This window comes from Pteropus alecto, unplaced genomic scaffold (genome assembly GCF_000325575.1).
Source record: "Pteropus alecto unplaced genomic scaffold, ASM32557v1 scaffold20, whole genome shotgun sequence".
Lineage (NCBI taxonomy): Eukaryota > Metazoa > Chordata > Mammalia > Chiroptera > Pteropodidae > Pteropus > Pteropus alecto.
In genome coordinates, this window is record NW_006436298.1 from 11,873,786 (window position 1) to 11,894,290 (window position 20,505).

The 20,505-nt window shown below is 38.9% G+C and overlaps 1 pseudogene; it reads left to right on the forward strand.

The window, feature by feature from the left end:
- Nucleotides 1–2,457: 2,457 nt before the first annotated feature.
- Nucleotides 2,458–2,576, forward strand: LOC112480836 (annotated as a pseudogene).
- The last annotated feature ends 17,929 nt before the right edge of the window (nt 2,577–20,505 follow it).

Consider the following 20,505-nt stretch of genomic DNA (forward strand, 5'->3'; position numbering starts at 1 on the left):
ACTGTGTCTTATGTTCATGGGCTTAGAGCTGTCTCGGGGCAGGGACTCAGTTTATAGATAAGGCCACCCTCAAAAACACTTTGGCTGATCATTTTTATTTTAGGAGCTGGGAATATTTAAAAACTTACTATTTAGTCAGTTGTGGAACTGGGTTGTCCCTATATCTTTCTTGAAAATACCAAGAATGTACCTGATTTCTGAGCTTGACAAAAATAACTCTTTTGTCGAAAAACATAAGTGGCTTCACTGTCTCCATTCAAAGGCTGAAAAGCATCTGCATATATGAAACAAGAGCAGGTTTGTCTTATTCCTCTTCTATAAGGAATTCGTAGCTACTCCAAAGAATCATCGTGTATTTATTCATCGAACACTGATTCGGCCAAAAGCTGGAAGAATTTACTCCAGTAACTGAGTTACAGTTGTCCAGCAATTTGGTCACAGATTCTGTCTTGTGACTTATATATTTTGAGTCCGACATTTTACATCCGGAAAGTATGCCAAACTTGTCTCTTCGGCTTCATCATTTTAGGATCCTTCCCTGGTGCTAAGTTTCCAAGTCTCTGCCCTTTGCTGTTCCAGGAACACCTTGTGCTTTATTCAGGGAAAAGTCACTGGGAGCAGTCATGCGATCCTTCCTGCTTTGGAAAAGCCCCAGGTCTGCCAGCTCACCTTTTCTTGTCTTCCTAAATGAGAGATAAAGCTTGGGATCTTGTGATATCATTTTATATTGCTCAAATTTATATAGTTTTAAATAGACACAGAGTGTTATATAGTGAAATAATCCTGGGTTGCAAATATAGGCTTACTTGTGTTTTGGATATGACACTTAACCTCTCTGAGCATTTCTCATTGCTAAAATGGAAATCATTATTCGTAGGATTGTCAGAAAGCATAATGATATAAGTATATGGTGTCTGGCATATACTAGATGCCCAATAACCAGTAGCCACCATTATCATCAATTTTCTAAAAGATATAAGGATTATTCCCAGTGAAGACATTCTATACGACACTCAGTGTAAGAAGATAAACGAGCAGTTACCAATTGTAAATCAAACTTTATCTGATGCTTCCTTGGGCTATGGACAAACATTCAGGCTGTAGCCAATCTACTTGAGTCCTCAGAAAAGATCCAACTAAACCAGAGGCAGTAACACCATGGGGAGAGGAACAGAAGTGAAGAACTTCAAATGAGGAGGTGATTTCCCCAACTTCTCTAAAACACATGGCCCAATGCCCTCCCAAAACAGAGATGAATCAAGATGTCCTCTCTACCAGCTCTTCCACCCACCTCACCCTGCTCTCTAGCAAAACCAAAGCCACAGATTTTAGACTGGGACTTCCCAAACGAAAGTGCTCCAAATCACAACTTCAGGACTTCTGAATCAGCAGCTCAAGAACCTGTCACCACATGACACTGCTGACCTATACAAATATATAAGGATGTTTTTTAAAAACAAGCTGCTAAATTAATAAGATAGTCCTATCTCACTACTACAGTGATAATTTTTTAGAGGCCTACGAAATGTTAGCTTGTCAGCCCACTTAGGAAAACTATGTTGAAGACCCTCTGTTGCACATTTAATTCACTTGTATATGCCTAAGAGTAAATATAAGTTAATGCCCATTTCTAACAGGGAATTAGAAAAGAGACGTAGAAAATTTAGCACACAATGTAAAAATAAATACCTGGACAAAAACTAGAAGATACAGAAGGGGATATGGAAAAATGAAAACAAATATGGTAAAGTTGTGAGAAATTTCTTTCTTTTAAAAATTATTTTAATTTGGTATACTGTTATTTTTAGAATTAACAAAATCCCAGCATTGAGAGTGGGGAATACCCAGCTTTTAAGAGAGTCTTAAAATTAATGTCAAACTTTTTCTAACAGAAAAGAATACAAAAGAAGACATAAAACACTTTAAGGCCCACTGTCTTATTCTTTTAGCTCTAAATATGCAGAGATGTACATACACACTTCTATCATGGGGCTGTATATGTACACGCTGGAAAAAGCTAACATATTTATGTGATGTTATTACTAATGATGCGGCATTGGCGAAAGAGGCTTCTCTCTGAGTTTTTCTTTTCATAATAATGCTAATATTTTGACATATAGATACAAAACTAAAAGGGAAAGCTTATAGATTCAAAGACAAAATTGGTATCCAAAAGCATTTAGATAGCTCCAGTGAGAAGGCATTTAACAGGTGTTAATGTAGATACAAAAACTTGACTGCCAAAGTACAGAAGTGAAATATCTTACCAAGAACAAGACTAAATTTAGGGCTGTTATTGCCCATAGGTTCAGCAAAAGTAAATGATGGGCTAGAGCTGCCCTAAAAGCGAAAGTAACTTTAGGACTACTTTCAGAACAAGGAAGGTAGCTATTCTCCTGCAGAGAATCCCAATGAAACTCAGACTGGAATACAGTATTCAGAAACTAGGAGAAACTAGTCTATGGCCATACCACCTTGAATGTGCCGGATCTCGTCTGATCTCGCAAGCTAAGCAGGGTCAGGCCTGGTTAGTACTTGAATGGGAGATCACCTAGGAATATCAGGTGTCGTAGGTGTTTAAAACAACAAACAAACAAATAAACGAACACACACACACACAAAAACTAAGATAAACTAAAGGATTCTCCCAGAGGGTCCAGGCAAAGTTCTTTGCAACTCTGATTCTAACCTCTCGATTCCCACTGTAGACCAATGGTTCATAATCCAGATTACGTGGCTTCTGTACAGGGTTTGCGGATGGGTCTCAAATCCTCTAGCATCCCATGCAAAATATTCTGCTCCCCATAAAATAATAATTCAAGGAGCTTAAAAATAAATGCGCTAGTGCATCTCAAAAGGAGTAGTGTTGACCTCCAGAAAGCAATGTGTTGAAGAATTGTCCCAGGTCCCTCAGAACAATTTCAAATGTTCCATTAGACACTCGTGTAGGTGGAAAAGCCTTTGGTAATTATCTCTAACTCTATTTTACATATAAACACAAAGTATTTTTACATAATTTTAGCATACACTGAATTTTCCACATATACAATTACCATATACATGGTTCAGTCTGCAATTTTATCAAGAGTCACTCACCAGTTTGGAAAATCCTGTTACCAACAATAGTGCAGTTCCTGGGTTTCAAGTTTTCCCATCAACGATCCACATGCACAGCTGTCACATTGGGATGATTCTATGTATATAAGAAAATACACTTATTTCAAAAACGTCAGTTATAAAGAGAGTCAACAACAATCAATTGAACAGTTTTATTTTAAATCAAAATCTATTCGTTATAAAGTATTGCAAGCATTTGACTACTTTATTCTATAGTTGTCATGATGGAGAAATACATATTTTATGTTATTTGTTGTTTTTTTTCTTCTTTACAGTCAGATCATTGTGTTTTTCCTTCCTTCCTACTTTCTTCCCTTCCCTCCTCCCTCCTTCATATCTGTTATTTTTTCCCCTTTACTTAAACGATGTGTTTGGGTTGATTACATTGTCCAAGATTTTCATTTCGAGACAGCAAAAGAGATATTACAAAATATTTACTGTGGAAAGAGGGTTGTTGGCACCAAACACCATTGTGAATCACACCTCCACAGATGTGTCCCCGAGTATAACATTTCTAAAATCTCTAGAAAGTGTTAACATTACCTCACTCTCAAAAGAAGGCCCAGCACTATGTGTGGAGTGGTCTGAATCCCTAGGAAACAGGATGTTTAAAAAAACAAAGAAACAAACAACAAAAAAAAACTAGCCTCTACGGGAAGAGTGTCCTTACCCTGAGCCAACCGAGGTGGCTCCCCCGAAGGGCCCAGCTCTCCCGGCTCTGGGACCCTCAGCGCCGAGGCACAGGCCCTGCAAACAGTGGGCTCCCACCGCTCCAGTCCTCCGGGGCCCCACACGCAGCCTGGACGCCCTCCCCAGCCATGGCCGCACGATTAGGGCCGCTATGGCCCCTGACTTCCTCTTATTAATGTTTTTTAAAAGAAAAAAAAAGTAAATCATTACTCAGCCCAGCTCAGTCACCAGGCAAACTGTTTAATAAATTAGCTTAATCTATTCCGCAAGTGGTTTGTGAGTGCAGTGTTTCCTCCAGTTAAGGAAAACATTTATATTCTCTCTTCGCCCCGCGTTCCTGGGCTCCCAGAGTCACTCCCCGGTGCGGGCGCATGGGAGCCACTTCAGGGCAGGAGGCTCTCAACCTCACCGCCTGCGGATGACCCCACCACTAGCCCCCAGGCGGGAGGCCGAGAGGGCAATTGGTAGCCTTGTGGCTTTGTCCTCTTCAGGCCCCTGGCAGCAGCCCGAGGCGCTGGTACCCACCCCGCTTCCCAGCTCCTCAACTCCGCCCCTACTCGGCAGCACATTCCCCACTTCCAAAGGGGCCGCCTTAACTGCTCCCCATGAAATAATAATTCATTATGTCACCAAAAGGGAAGAAAGGGAGTCTAAGTATCTTGATGGGATTAGAGGAAACCCCCGCAGAGATGATTTAGGGGCCGTGATAATTCATTTAATAGGGGCCTGGGGCAAATTGCTAGACAGGGAATGGAACTGAACCAGCCTAGAAAGGGCGCATGAAAAGGCTGTGTGGGAGAGCTGGCTTCATTAGCAATATTTAAGAGATTTCATTTAAGAATGAGTCATAAAATGCAGTACTATTTTATCCACCTGGTTTGGTGGCCTTTAGCTTTCCTCTGCATGAATATTAAATTTGAAATGGCAGTACAGCAACACATTTTGGAAAGTGTTCTTTGGGCTGTTATTTGTATGGTTGGTTTAGTTTCTCGTTTGTTAACCTTTTAAAATGAATATCATTGAAAGTGGATAACTGTACAACCAGAACTTGAAAAATTAGGGAGAATATAATGCTTTAGAATAGGTTGTTACTAAACTGGGTAAAGATTTAAGTTTTTATTGATCAAAACACAAAAGGCATAGAGAGTGAGTCAGTAAATGGCAAATGACTTTGACAATTCCCAATTTTCATGCAGATTTTCTGAAGCTGCCCCATTCAAAGCCGCCACCCGCAGCCTAGATGAGAACCACAAAGCAGAGAACACAGATGGGACTTGCTCACAGATACCCTGAAAAGTCAAACACGCTTCAGTAGAGTCCTGCCAAAGCGTGTTTTCCTGAACAGAAAATATGACATATTCCTATAAATATATAGGAACTTATAGATGGCCTATATAAATACGAAATATTCCATCTTGTTTGTAAGAGGCAAAGATAAACTCTATCTAGTTTGATCATAAAACTATTTCTTTCCAATGTAGATTTTTATCTGTTGCGGGTGGGGGTGGCTGAGGATGGGGGCTGCTTGAGGTTTTGCAAACCCAAGACAAATATGGAAATGGTGATAGTTCCAGTTACAACTACAATGAAAAAATATTCTCTTTTGGTGTACGTCTTCCTGTTTGGTTTCAATTGCCACTGTCCCACACATATCTGCCACTCAATTGGAAAGTCCCAGCCAGGAAACATTTTAGCAAATCACGACCTTCAATCCACCATGTCCCATGTTTTAGCCTGGACTAATGCTCTGCCCTTCAAAAATCTTATATTTCCAAAATAAAATATTAACTTTGATCTCTCCCTTTAAAAAAGTAAAAATAGCTTTTTCTAGATATGTTGCATCCATTTTTTTTAAAAACCACAGCTGCATTCTGTTATTTTAACAAAACAACTGGCAAGTCTCTATTCACAGAGCTGCTTTAGCCACATAGGATACATAAGATGCATAATTAATACGTTATTTAAAAGACTTTCTTAATCAAAAAAGACACTAACTACATGTAAAATTATTCACTTACATATATTGGTTTGTGCAATTTTCCACAATGACAGTAAAGTTGTTAGCTAAATATATTTTTACATATAGCAAAACTTAGCAAATATCTTTTGTAAAGCATGCGTCATAAGGGTAGTATTTGTGTTCCTCCATTTTATATTCCACCATCTCCTAGTAAAGAAGGCGTATTTTATATCAAATTGTAAACCACTTTGAAATATAATGAGAAGTTCTATTTTATATAAATAAAGATCACTAATGTTTTGTGTAGTCGTCAGTCTCCAGACAAAGACAAGGCTGGTCAGTTCCCTTTAGAGCCTTTTACCCTGTCCTCAGACTCTTGCCTTTTCTCAGGGCTTCCCTTTAGGGACAAGCAACCAGTGCTGGTCAATAACAGCCATGGTCAATGGTGGGCCAAGTTCTGAGAAGTTAGCTCTTCTCGGACTTAATAACTTTCATTCGTTCCTTCCTCTTGTGAAAAGTTATTCTAAGCCTGACCAAGACACCCCACCAAATTTTACCTGTTTGTGGCATCAATTTGTGCTTTTCAGAAAAAGGATTTAGTTGCCAATCAGAAAGCAAAGAAGCTATAGGAAATGGGGGTGCACGCACACCCAAACTGTTGAGCCTTGGCATAACTGACAGTGTTTAAATGGTACACAGATTTAAAGTTTCAAGCACAGTAAACACATTGCCATCAGACAATCTGTGCTGGGAACCCACTGCAGAGATCATGAGCGCGGAGCTATAGATGTAGAAAATGTTCTCTCCTTTCCCAGAGCCCAGTGTCCACATACAGACACCAGCAGACGAAAAGCTGCATCCTTGCTAACAGAGGAGACAGGAATATAACGTCATTCACATAACAAAATACCACAGAGGATTGAGGTACTGGGGACAGGATATTTAAAACCAAAAAAGCTGAGAGTTGGATGGGCAAGGGAGTATAAATACTTTTAAAGTATCATTTTTCTAATAATATATCCCAGTTTTTTTTCTCGTTATAAAAAATAATAAAGGTGAAGAAAATGCATAGCCGATTATCCAAGTTACTTCCTCTTTTAAAAATATTAATATTTAAGATACTAAATACTATTTCTGAGAATCACACAATTTTAAAAAAGAAGAAAACCTTCATGTGAATGCATCAGAAGAACTAGCACTTGCAGACGACACACAGATAGGCCTCTGCAACACTCTCCTGCATTTCATTCTGAGCAACCACGGATACCAAGTCCATTACAAATCATAGGAGATAACTGCTTTTGAAATCTACAAACACTTTGTTTCAATAATGTGGGTGAAATACATCAAATTTCAGTAAAATAAGTTTATACTGTAAGTTGGTCCAAGCTTTGTGGGAAGTAATTTGGTAATATGCATCAAAAGCCTTAAAAATGTTCACTTCATTTAATCCAGTAATTTTATCTATGGGACTAGTTTCTGGGGAGATGCAAACAAAGATGTAGGTAAAAAGATACTTATCTTTTATATTTATAATAGCAAAAAACTAGAAACCACCCAATATCCAATAAGAGGAACTAGTAAAGGAAATTACGGCATCATACAATAGAATTTAATAAATCCATATTCGATTTTATGCATATAGGATGCTCTGAACTGTGTAAAACAATACAAAAGAAAAAAAATATTAACATGATTATCTCTAGGTATTGGAAATATGTTTTATCCCAAATTTTGTAAGTTTTTTATAATGAAGATGTATTACTTTTATAGTATACATCTTTGTATATAACATATCAATTTTATATACTCACACATGAAATTCATTAATTCCTTCAGTGTTTATGACATAATAAGTTGACAGGCAAACCAGAAATCTCAGAGCCAAAATAAAACTGCAATCAGTTAATTAGGTATTTTTTCCTTAAATAACCACATAAAAATAAATTAACATCCATTTCTTTATTTATGTAAAGCAATGAATACCTACATGTTTTCTTTTCTAATAAATTTTATATTTAGTTATTATGATTCTCTTTTGTGGGTATATACAAATAGAAAATGTTTGGTTAGAAAAATCAAGCCTTTCAGGTGATTAAGTCCACATTTCATCATGATCATCTGCTGCTCACACTTGGCACCTAGAGAATACATATTTATTTATTATTTACACAAATAATACCACATGGGAAACTTGCGGGGACAGCCCTGCTCTCAAGTCATTGTATTATCTGCAAAAATCTGTTTTCAGCAGCAGACTATCCATAAATTTGACCCTTGACTCTTTTTTCTTTTAACTAGGTCAAGTAGCTGTCCCTGTAGCACCATCAGTATATTCAATAAAAATCAAGTATATCTTGTGTTTGAAACATACATTATAAATAGATGTATAGATGGAGCAGATATTGAGAAAAGAAATGGTAAAGATTATGAATATTAAGATTTATATTAATCTATAAGCCTATTAAAGTACAGTAAAACCTGTCCTTCAGACCACCTTTTAAAAGATATCACCTCCCTGATGGGACCACTAAATTTCGGGCCAAATTATTTTCCCATAAAGAACAATGAAAAGAAAATGATTATATTAAGACTACTTCTACTATGGTTTCTTTTCATTGTTCCACCAAAAATGATTCCAAACAGTAAAATAATATTGATTTTGACCTTGTTAATGAACCTGAAGAACTTCATGGAATACTCAAACACCGATTTCCATTTTTAACGAAAAAAAAGGAAATGGACCCTCTGTCTGATATTGTCGACAACACCAGCAGCAGGTAGGAATAATGTCATTGGTATTCGGCAGATGTAGCTTTATCTTATATTGCTAATGTTCCATAAGGTTTGTCATGTGGACTTTTCTTTGTGCCAAAAGCGAGAGATGATTGTGTGATTTGTAAAATATTGAAGAAGCCTTCAAACTGAGAGGTTTATTGCATTTCTTTTTGGATACCAAGATTCTCACATACAATATTACTGAAGTGATTTTCAGTTTTCCTAAATGCCACTCTCTCCAAGGGAACAACTTTCTCTCCTTTGGCCTTGCAAGGACTCCCTATGGCTTTGACTGGCTTTTCTCCCAAAGAAAACTGCCATGTGATCCACACTCCTAGAGCTCCCCAAAGCCCCCTACAAGTTGGGCCCTGGTTCTTTTAATCAGGTTCTTCTTCAGCTCATTTATGTCAGTCAGAAACACCAGAAGCCCTACCCTCCTGTGTTGGACTTTCAAGGCATATTCCCTAACTGTTTAAGTCTGGAATTGCTTTTCTTTGCAGCCTCCAAGAATATAACACGATGGTTTTTTCAGGTCTCCTCAGGGTCCATCTATTTAAACAGAGTTTTTTTCTTCCATGGATATAAGGAAGGATCTAGTCAGATGTAGATATTCTTTAAATTACTCATATGTGTGCAAAAAATACATCTTAAAATTCTCCAATAAAAGATAAAAACATGAGCAACAAACACACAAATGTCAGGCCCCTCTGATGGGCTTCACTAGACCCCACAGTCCTTCAGACAGGAACCATGTCCTATTGTGTCCCTGACGCCAGCTTCAAGCCCAAGGCCTGCCATTATCAGTTCCCAGTAAGTCAATATAGATCCGAACCAATTGCTGGTCACGTCGCACTGATCCTGCCCCCATTCTTTAGCCAGAAGTCACTGGACCTTCATCAACTCAGAATCACAGGTTCTTGGTGCTGGAAAGGGTCTGGGAACACACTGGTTCAGCCCAGCCTTCTCATCTGAGATCATGTTACTGAGTCTGGAGGGGAGAGATCGCTCAAGTGGTATCAATAGAAAGCCATGAACCTTATGGGGAAAATCATAGGTGTTTTATCCCTGTTCCTAAAAAGAAGAGACCAGGGATTTAAAATATAATAATAATAAGCGTATTTTAGCCGATAACTAAGAGTAGTGAGCAGCCACCTATGTGGTTTGAGCTCAAAGATAAACTATAAGCATTCGCAACTTAATCCTTCAAATACTAGTATGTCATAATAATAAAGTTTCTTTTTTCAAGCAGGATTTATTATTTTCAGTTTGAAATGGAGACAGCAAGGCATAGTGAACAGTGAGTAGCATCTAGCAACTTGAGTTTGAATTCAAGCTCCATCATTTGTGCTAGTTGCATGACTGAATAAGTGACTAATCCTCTCCGGGCTTCAGTTTCCTCATCTGTAAAATGGGCATAATAATACCATTGACCTGCCGAGACCATTTGAAGAGCAAAGGAGATAATAGATGTCATGAACTGTATAAGGCAAAAATAAATCATTTGCTTGAAAATAAATGTCAAAGCTATGGCCATGCATATAAAGAAAGGAAAGCACAAGTTAAGAGGAATGCACACACCTATTTTAACTTAGACATTCCCTATCTCTTTTGAGCAAGTTTACTGGTAATGAAACACAGATACCAGGATTTAAATCCAGCTGGAGCCAGAGGGAACACCCCAACAACTCTTCCTGCACAGTCACCTTGGCAATGCCACTGCTTCTCCACCCACCCTACCCGCCTTCCTCTGTGGGATTAGAGAGCTAAGCCTGAATTTCTCTTTCTTTCCCTTCCCCAATAGTCCTCCCATTCCCCCCATATTGTTAGGAAGGCTCAGTCTTTGAAAATGAGGTGAGAATAGCCTGGATTCCTAAGCAGAATATTATAGCTTTCTTTCTGTTCCTTCAGTGGCTATCTCCTTGCCACTCCCAAACCTGCACTAGGTGGGGAGGACGTCCTCTCCTCAGTCTCTCCATAGCTCTCTTTCCTCTGATTCATTGTACTGGAGGTTAATAGACTACAATTCTCCCTCTGAGCATAATGTCTGCTCTTATCTGTTTTTTCCTTCTTTCTCCCTTCCACCCTAACCTGCAAGTAAAGCGAGCAGCTTTAACTTATAGCACCAGGGTAGAAAAAGCAAAGGGCATTATTTTTGTCCCAGTTTTGCTGTTTCTATGAGGACAAGGCTGGCTTAATTTGCATGCTTACTGCTAAGTTATACAGTGCTAGGCCGTGAACACCCATTATTCTAGACTGAAATTTGCATTTCTCTGACACTGAAAAGACACTTTGCATTTTTGTGTTTTCACTCAACAAACATTTATTGAGGGGTTATTATGGGCTGATAAGCACTGTGCTGGGAGCTAAGGAAGTAAGCAATGATGTACCCACTTTCTGTGGTAAAACACACTGTGCATGTCTGTAGATATCCTCTCGTTCTTTTTTGTGCTTATCTAGTACTAAAATCAGTCCAAAGGTCTTCTTTCTCCAGAGCAGAGGTCTGACACAATGCTGGGAACCTACTCAAGGCACAAGATATACTCATGAAATCAGATAGTCTTAGAACTTCTGACTAGAGGGGACCATGGAGTCCAACTCCTGTTTTGAACCATTGAGGAAATAGAGGCCAAGAGAGAGTAACGAACTCATCTGAAGTCACCCACGGTGGCTGATCGCATCTATCTCGAGTGGTTTAAGGCTGGTCAGAGTGGTGGCCCAGCAATGTCCTAGAAGATGACTAGCTGCCCTTTCCGGTCTGGAGATTCTAGGCAGACCAGGAAGAATGGTGGTAACCTGGCCAACCACCCCTCTGGAGAGTTCAAGAATCTGAAGCAATGTGAGCTGCTGTGGGTTCGTGCCATCGTCAGTGTTTGCCTATGCCATCCCTATCAGCATCAAACTCACTCACTGCTTTGTTAAGTGCTTTGGGATTTCTCAAGTATAAAAGGTGCTATATAAAATCAATCACAGGAAACTCTGCTACTGGCAGCCCAGAACTGCTACAGTAAGCGGTGTCCACTCAATCAATAGTCCCTCACTGAGAAGGGTAAAGAATACCATTAAAAAGATGTGCTTTTAGAAAAACTTCCATCAAGTAAAAAGAAAAATCCTACCTTAAAAAGAGTATACAGAAAGCACACAATATGTCGTTCCACCAAGAGCAAGCAATGTTAGACATGAACGAAGGAGTTTCTTACTGCTTCCCACATACCTTTGCTTAGACTTTAACCATGCAAGAACACGAATTGATGCACACTGAGCCTGAGAAAACTTGTAGGCCCCATACAGGAAATGGCTATTGGATTTTAAAATCCAGTTATAATAGGAAAATGGAATTACCTCTTTGGCATCAGAGTAGAAAATAAGTGATTTTTAAAAAATTGCTTGCTAAAGAACAATATACATGTTTGGAATACAGTATGCCTCATCTGCCTTTAATTATTGAAGTACAAGAAAAATATGTAGATGCATAACATTTAATCATGTTAAAGAACTGGGATACTTGCACAATCCTCAAAGAATATTGATTTAGGATATTTTGGGAATTCATTTTATTTCAGAAGGTGCAAATGGAAAAAAGAATCATGGGAGCGGATATCCTATAGTATTTTTAATCCATAACCTATTTTTTTGTTAATTCCAGAAAAGTATTGTGGAAAGCAAATAGTGATAACTATTGAAGTTCTCATAAGCATGTACATTTAAGAAGAAAGCCTTGGAAGAATTTGCATAATGAATACTTCTGTGGTCCAAAGGAGTATTTTAAATCAGTCATCAGTGTCTCTTAAAGTCTTTTCTTCAGACTGTAGTGTGAGTTCAAATTGCTAAAGCATAAGTAATTAAAAATTTTGCATTTACAAGAAAATGTGTAGATCTCATAGTCAAAGCATTTTAAACTCTAGAGTGCATGAGAGCTCCTAGGGGAGCTTGTTAGATGCTGATTTTGAGGGCTCACAGACCTCACCTTAAGAAGTAGTATGCCTACCAGAGTCCTGCTAAAGTGAATCCTGCTCTATAGGGTCAGCCTTTCATTGGCCAGTCCTCACAGCCAATCAGTCTGAGGGTCAGTCCTTCCCATTGATATGCAAAAAGCAACCAAGGCTCAACTACAACAGGAGGGCACAAGGGACACACCTGGAGCACCTGGCTCAGGTGACCAGGAAAAACTGTACCATTTGGCTCCTTAGGACACCTACTACATAAGGCCACTCTACTATGAGTGGGAGACATAGCAACCCTACCTAGTATTTAGAAATAAACACAGGGAGGAAGCCAAAATGAGTAGACAAAGAAATATGTCCCAAATAAAGAATGGAGCAAAGCTCCAGAACTAAACAAAATAGAGACAAGCAATCTACCAGATGCAGCGTTCAAAACACTGGATATAAGGATGCTCAATGAACTTAGGGGAAGAGTAGATGAACTCAGTGAGAACTTTAACAAAGAGACAGAAAACATAAAAATAAAGATAGAAAACAAAAAATAGCCAGTCAGAAATAAAAAATACAATAACTGAAATGAATATGTTAGAGGGAATCAACAATAGATCAGATGAAGCAGAGGATCGAATCAGTGATTTAGAATATAAGCTAGCAGAAAATACCCGATCGGAACAACAACAACAAAAAAGAATCCAAAAAATAAAATGAGACTAGTTTAAGGGAACTCTGGAACAACATCAAGTCATAACAACATTCGCATCATAGGGGTACCAGAAGGAGAAGAGAAGAGAGCAAAGAATTGAAAACCTATTTGAAGAAGTAATGATGGAAAAATTCCCTAACCTGGTGAAGGAAATAGACATCCAAGCCTAGGCAGCACAGAGTCTCAAACAAGATGAACTCAAAGGGGCCCACACCAAAACATATAATTAAAATGTGAAAAGTTAAAGAGAAAGAGACTCTTGAAAGCAGCAAGAGAAAAGCAGTTAGTTACCTACAAAGGAGCTCCCATAAGACTGTCAGCTGATTTCTCAAGAGAAACTTTGCATAAAATATTTAAAGTGATGAAAAATAAGGAACTACTCTACACAACAAAGCTATCATTTAGAATTGAAGGACAGATAAAGAGCTTCCCAGACAAGAAAAGGCTAAGGGAGTTCATCAATACCAAAATCAGTATTACAAGAAATGTTAGAGGGACTTCTTTAAGAAGAAGTAGAAAAAAGATAAAAATTATGAATAATTAAATGGCAATACTATATATATCAATAATTGCTTCAAATGTAAAATGATTAAATACTCCAATCAAAAGGTAAAGTGGCTGAATGAATAAGAAAACAAGACCCTTACATATACTGCCTACAAGAGACTCACTTCTGACCAAAAAACACACAGACTAAAGTAAAGAAATGGAAAAAGATATTTCATGAAAATGGAAACAAACCAACAAAAAATCTGGGTTAGCAATACTTATACCAGACAAAATAGACTTTAAAACAAAAGCTATAAAATGAGACAAAGAAGGACCCAATAATCCAATTCCGGGTATTTATCTGAAGAAACCCGAAATACTACTTTGAAGGGACATGTGAATCCATATGTTCATTGCAGCATTATTTGCAATAGCCAAGATATGGAGGCAACCTGGTTGTCCATCAATGGTTGAATGGATAAAGAAGAGGTGGTACATTTATACAATGGAATATTACACAGCCATAACTTTTTTTTTTTTTTAAAGAATGAAATCTTGCCATCCACAACAACATAGATGGACCTAGAGGGTATTGCGCTGAGTGGAGTAAGGCAGAGAAAGACAAATGCCACATGATTTCACTTACTGTGGAATCTAAAGCACAGAATAAACAAACAAAACAGAAACAAACACCTAGATACAGAGAACATTTTGAGGGTTGCCAGATGGGAGAGAGTAAAGAGGGCGGGTGAAAAAGGTGAAGGGATAAGAAGTACAAATTGGTAGTTACAAGATAGTCATAGGAATGTAAAGTATAGCACAAGGAATATAATCAATAATATTGTAATAGCTATGTGTGGTACTAGAATTGTCAGGGTGACCACTTTGTAAGTTATACAAATGTCTAACCACTATGTTGTACATCTGAAACTAATATAATATTGTATGCCAACTATAATTGAAAAATAAAAAATGTATCTATTAAAAAAAAGTGTGCCTACTCTTGGTTACAGGTTAGGAAACTATAATATGTAACTGTTTCATGTAACTATAATATGTAACTTGTCCAAGGTTACCCCACTACGTGATTGTGGGGCCTCCCATGGTAGGAGGCAACCTATGCCTCCTACCAGTTACACAGCAGTGCTCTTTTCCCTTCAGCACCTGGTCCTTCTCTTCAAAATGGTTTGGTTACTGTCGAAATGTTTCCCAAATTGTTCGCCCAGAACAAATGATGTTCCTTTCGTGAAGATAATTCTACAGAAGCTTCCCCCTCTTCCTTCCTTTCACAGAGTTCTGTACAATCATTTTAGACTATGAAATTAGAATCGAATTTAATCAGTTTATTGTATAAAAATGCCCATTTATAAACCTAATGCCAGTTATTTTGATCATGACTGGTTTCAAGAACTTGAGATGGGGGTGGGGACCTGGTCAGTATACATCCTAGTTCAGACTTCAGGCTCACAGCCCCGTTGGTGGTCCCCACCTTAGATTTCAGCAGTTTCCTTAAAGTGAATATATTTCCCAGAGCCACTAAATAACACCCAGATTCTGACCACATTGCCAAAAATTTCAGATTAGATCTAAATGTAAATGGTCACACTAAAATTCTGGGAGACTTCTCTTTTTTTTTTTGGTTGACGTAATTTCATTTTTCTTTACTCAATTCTCTTAAAACCTAGCTATACCAATGGTGCAGAGGCTTAATAATTAAGACACGTTCTGAAATTTGTCCCCCCAAAGCTATCACAGAAACTCTAAGAATGATTTGAACACAAATAAATCTGTACCTCTTTAGCAGAATTACTTAAAAACCTACTAAAATACTCTCTACTCTTCTGTAATCAAAATTATTCCTTGATTGCTTATCATACGGGGCATCAGAGAGATCCAAGAATATGTATGATAATCAAACTCCATTCTATGTGAAGTGCTATCCTATTTCCTCTATGAAATATCTTATTGAGCAATGATAAAATCAACTTCCTTGAGTTTTCGTTTCCTTCCTGTAGGGCCTAAAAGAGTAGATGAAATCCAAAAAGCAGAATGAGCATTAAAAGAGGCAGAAAACTGGAGACATAATATAACCCCAACCTCAGATAATCGAGACATAGTAACTCTTTCAAATACTGAAAGCTTTTTAAAAATTTTAATTCTGTTTCATAATTTCCAGATACATGAGCAAAGAACATTCCAATTTTTAATTATTTCTTAAATCGATAATTTTTTAAAAATCAGTTTTTATGTGCCAGAGAATTTTAATGTTTAAATGCTCAAAAAATTAATATTGATAAAATATGACAAAAACATTCGACATTTTTCTCATATGATTTCAATGTTTATGGCTCGATTGGAATTAAGACATATATAAGGATATCTGGAAAATTTAGTTGTGTGTGTGTGTGTGTGTGTGTGTGTGTGTGTGTGTGTGACATTTAACCTTTCTGGCCCTTAGTTTTCCCATCTGCAAATAGGTCTGTAAATTTCCTTCCAGTTCTGTAAATAGGTCTAAATTTCCTTCCAGTTCTACAAGTCTACAAAGTAAGTAAGATCTACCAAGTGTAATAATTAGGGCAAACAAAATGTTTCCTTTGTGAATGCCAGTCTTTATCATAACAACATATATTATTTTTTTTTTCAGAAAACTTAATAGCTATTTGTGATGTTTTTAGTTGTTTAAATATTGTTGTTCTAATGAGGATAATTAACTTAAATTTTATGCTCTAGCCAGCAGCTTGGGTAGATTTAGAGTTCTACACCTGGATTAAAAATACGCTGAATTCATCCAGCATGTCGTTAGTTAAATGGAGTTGGGATTTCCTCATTGAAGATCCAGCTTCATGATTTTTCTGACAACAAATGGAGTAAAAGAAATCTCAGTGTTTGTGACTTCCAGAACATGTTTTGCCATCCTTCTCCCTATCCCTGACAATGAATGCGCTTTCTTTGGCCAGCTATTAAAATTTTCAATAGTGGAAATTTATTTCATTCTATTATCCAACTATGCAGATACCAGATCACCATTTTCTGAAAATATGTTAAACGGAATGGCACAGAAGGCTAACTCTGACAGCAAAAAAGGTAATTTTGGACAATTCAAGGAGATCTATAGCCAGGTCGAAACTCTTTCACAGCTTCCTATGAAAATCTCAGCCTCTAAAAGGGAAAGCTCTCATGATGCAAGAGAAATAAGCAGGAGCTTTACCAAAGTACATTATATTGTGACACAAAAAGCATAAATCATGTGTGTATGAAAATCATAAGCCCTAAGCTTTAGAGAGAGTTGTGCAATTGACAATCAAATGGAGCTTAAAAGGAATTACGAGGTTTTCAGCTAAAGTCTTGAAATAAAGAAAGTAATATTTTACAGCAAAAAATTGCAAATGTCAAGTTTAAATCATAAGACTTTGCACCATTGAGTTACTAGCTAGTTCTATAGCTTCTTCAGTCCTTAACACAGGGAAAGACCAACTTTCATGCTCAATAAAACTTAAGAACTTTAGAAATACATTTAGGAACATAATTCATGTATTTGTGACTTTTTCCCTCCCTAAATGACTAATTGTAGAAGAAAAATGAGTGAGCATAAGAACTTGGATGGTAACCTATTCCATCATTGGCTTTGGGCTTTTACGAGTCCTTGTGTTTTTTAAATAGGGCTGCCACCAATTTGGTCATTTAAAGGAAAGGGGGGTCTAGGGAATATGGAAGATTATCCTCCTTTTCCTCTCCAGACACATTTAGCTCTTGCTCTGGAAAACCCTAGGGCAAGCTAAGCTACAACAGCCAGCCAACCAACCACCAGACCCCAGGAAAAGCTGGAACCCAGCTGCCCAGTTCAGTTTCTCCTGTCCAAAGCCAGACAGGTGGCAACCCAGATTGAATCTGTTGTTGTGGGAATGATTTGATTCACAAACAGGGTTATTAAATTTTATATGGAGACACAGGCGGAAGTCACAAGATCCTGGAGAGAAAGACCCAATTCACATAAATTTATCTTAATAGCTGTGAATTCAGGAGCATAAAGCAGAAAAAAATTAATGGAAAGGCATTTCACCTCCTCCGTCTGCCTGCTCCCCTCCACTCCCCAGCACATAATATGCACCCCTACACATAGATCAACAACTGCCATGACTCCATCCAGCCCTTCGCAGGAGGAGCCCAACACATTGATCTGAGCCCGTTTTGACACATAAACTCCAATTTGGCCCCAAGTCACTGCGAGTGGACACTGCCACCAACGGCTCTGACACTAGGTTATTTGTTGTTGCTGTTCTCTGTCCCTGTTTGCACATTAATCCAGTGACAATTAGGTGTCAGTGAGCGTTGTTTCTGCTTAGCTGATAGCCTTGGGCTCTGCGCTTGAAGCCCTAATCAGGAGTGTAAACTCTGCTATATTTCAATTTGGAGAAGCGCTCTAAAAAAAAATCCGCTAAGAGGCCCCTGGCACTGCGATAAATAAAACGCCTATTTACTCTATTGCCACACTTAGACATCTAATGCACTTACTACCAGCCCCCTAATCATAGCCTACAGTTAAAACCGCCTATAAATCACTCCGTTCTCATCCTGCACATTAGTGAAGCCATTTTCCCCAAACCCCACAATGAGCACTGTTTCCTTTTCTTGTTAGTCAAAAGCTAGATGATTTTTATTAGGTTAAAGACGAGTTCACAGATGGTAAATCGCATGGAGAGAAATGAGCTGGAGAGTTACACCTAGTCAGTATGGGACACTGCGCCGGTGCCGGGGTGAGATGCAGTTCTTGAACCCAAGCAGCGGGACTTCTAAACGCGGCCGGATCCACGCCCCACCCCACCTGCACCGCCACTGGGCCTCGGGGCACTGCGGCTGCACCTCCTCCCCCACCCCCCCAGGGATCCCCAGCACCTAGAGCCCGGGCGTGCGCAGAGTAGGCTGAAGCCAGACCTGGGAACCCCGCACCCAGGCAGTCTGGACTCGGCCTGACATCCTCCTCCAAAACTGCACCCCCCACCCCAAAACGTGAAAACCACTCCATCCCCCTTGATCTCTCCATGCATGTTTCCCACCAGCGCCCGCTCGCAGGCAAGAGAGCCCGCTGGAGGCCCAGAGCTGCGCGGCCCCGGGGGACCCCGCGCACAAAAGCTCAGCGCTCAGCCCCTGCTCCTCGCCTTCCTTTTCAATTCTCCCCCGATCTCAGGTGGAATTAGGAGGATTAAAGCGGCGAGTAAATGAGGCGAGTGTGCAAAATGACTCCTTTCTGAACCAAACGGCATGCTCCGTGCTGGGGAAATGAGATGCACATTTAAATCTCATCCATCCACCGCCTGCGGCCACCGCCATGTACCTGCCTACTTAGCCCAAGGGTTAATTAATTGAGGCTTCAATGCACTATTGCAAGAGCATTATTGCATTTGATACTCTACATCTGTGATTTAAAACTCTTTCAGTCCCTTGTCAGCAAGGGAGGGTTTTTAACTAGGAAATTAGCATTCAGATAAGGGAACGCTCTATTTGCTTCTGAAAGGAAGGAAATATTAAGGATGCTGGTGCACAAACCGGCTGTCATATCCTGTCCCATCCTGGAGGGAGCGCGAGGGCCCCCTCCCCTGGGAGCGGCGATGACTCGGCCCGGGCTCGCACAACGGATGCCCGCTGGAGGGGCAGGCAGGAGGGGGCCACGAGGCCAGTGGGACCCCATTCCTCAAAGTCTCCAACCTGCTGGGAAGTGTTTGCCTCTGCAAAGTCCAATAATATATTTTCTACCCACTTAGGAGCTGATTCTTCTTAAAATGCATTGCCACGTTACCTCGAACGTTGGCTTTCTGACTTCCCTGCGGGGTTCAGACGTAGGAAGTAACCTAGTTTCGTAAGGAAGAATAAGTGGTAAACATCACAACAGAATTTTAAGGACACTAAAACAAAATCAGGGACAAGACTGCTGTTAGTGATTATTACCCTTATTATTTTAAGTATTAGATTCAAGAGTTTAACGTACAAACTTAAGCACAATTTTTCTACTTATAATTCTTCAGCAATTTTAGCAGAGTTTCACTTTCTGGCCACATGTGTGAGTGTCTCTCTGTGTGTAAAAAACTCAAGAACAACAGAAAATAGTGGTTGACAAACTAATGTTCTGAATCAGAAACCAATTAGAATCCTGTCACCTAAACATGCTATGATACAGACATAGATTTCATGCAAAATGGATACATCTGTAAGTTCTGGACTCTCGGGCAAAAATCTCAAAAGAAAAAAAAAAACCTTCAGCACTTACTAACTACCAGCGGAACAAACTGCTGGTAGAAAGGGGAATGTTTCTTCTTTTGAGCTCCTGACAGCCAGATAAATTTGGAAGACTTAGGAATCCTTTAATAACAAACACTTTGCCAAGTACAAGGAATTATAATTTCTTTTCTACTGAAGCTCTGAACCACGGACCTTAATTAGGTAACAGCATCACCTACAGTGGGATTCGGCCTGGAAACTGAAGTTAACAATCTAATCTAAACAATGTTCTTTGGAATTCCATTAATCAGGCAAAAGATGGGGATAATGATCCAATTCTGTCTTTGGGTACTTCTTCCTGAATGATCAATTACCCAGAAGTTTCATTTGCAGATGCTATCATTGCCTACCTTGTTCAAATTCTACTTTCTACATCTCAGCAGTATTAAAAAAATAATCAGAAAAAGCTGGTGATAACAAGAAATAATAGTTGGGGTATGTTTGCCTTATGGTTTTTTGGCTATTTCCATTTAAACCTTGAGTCACAATGCCAGTTAACAAGTTGCTTTGGTCCATTTTGTTCTTAAGGACCAACTATTCTAACATTGTTTCGT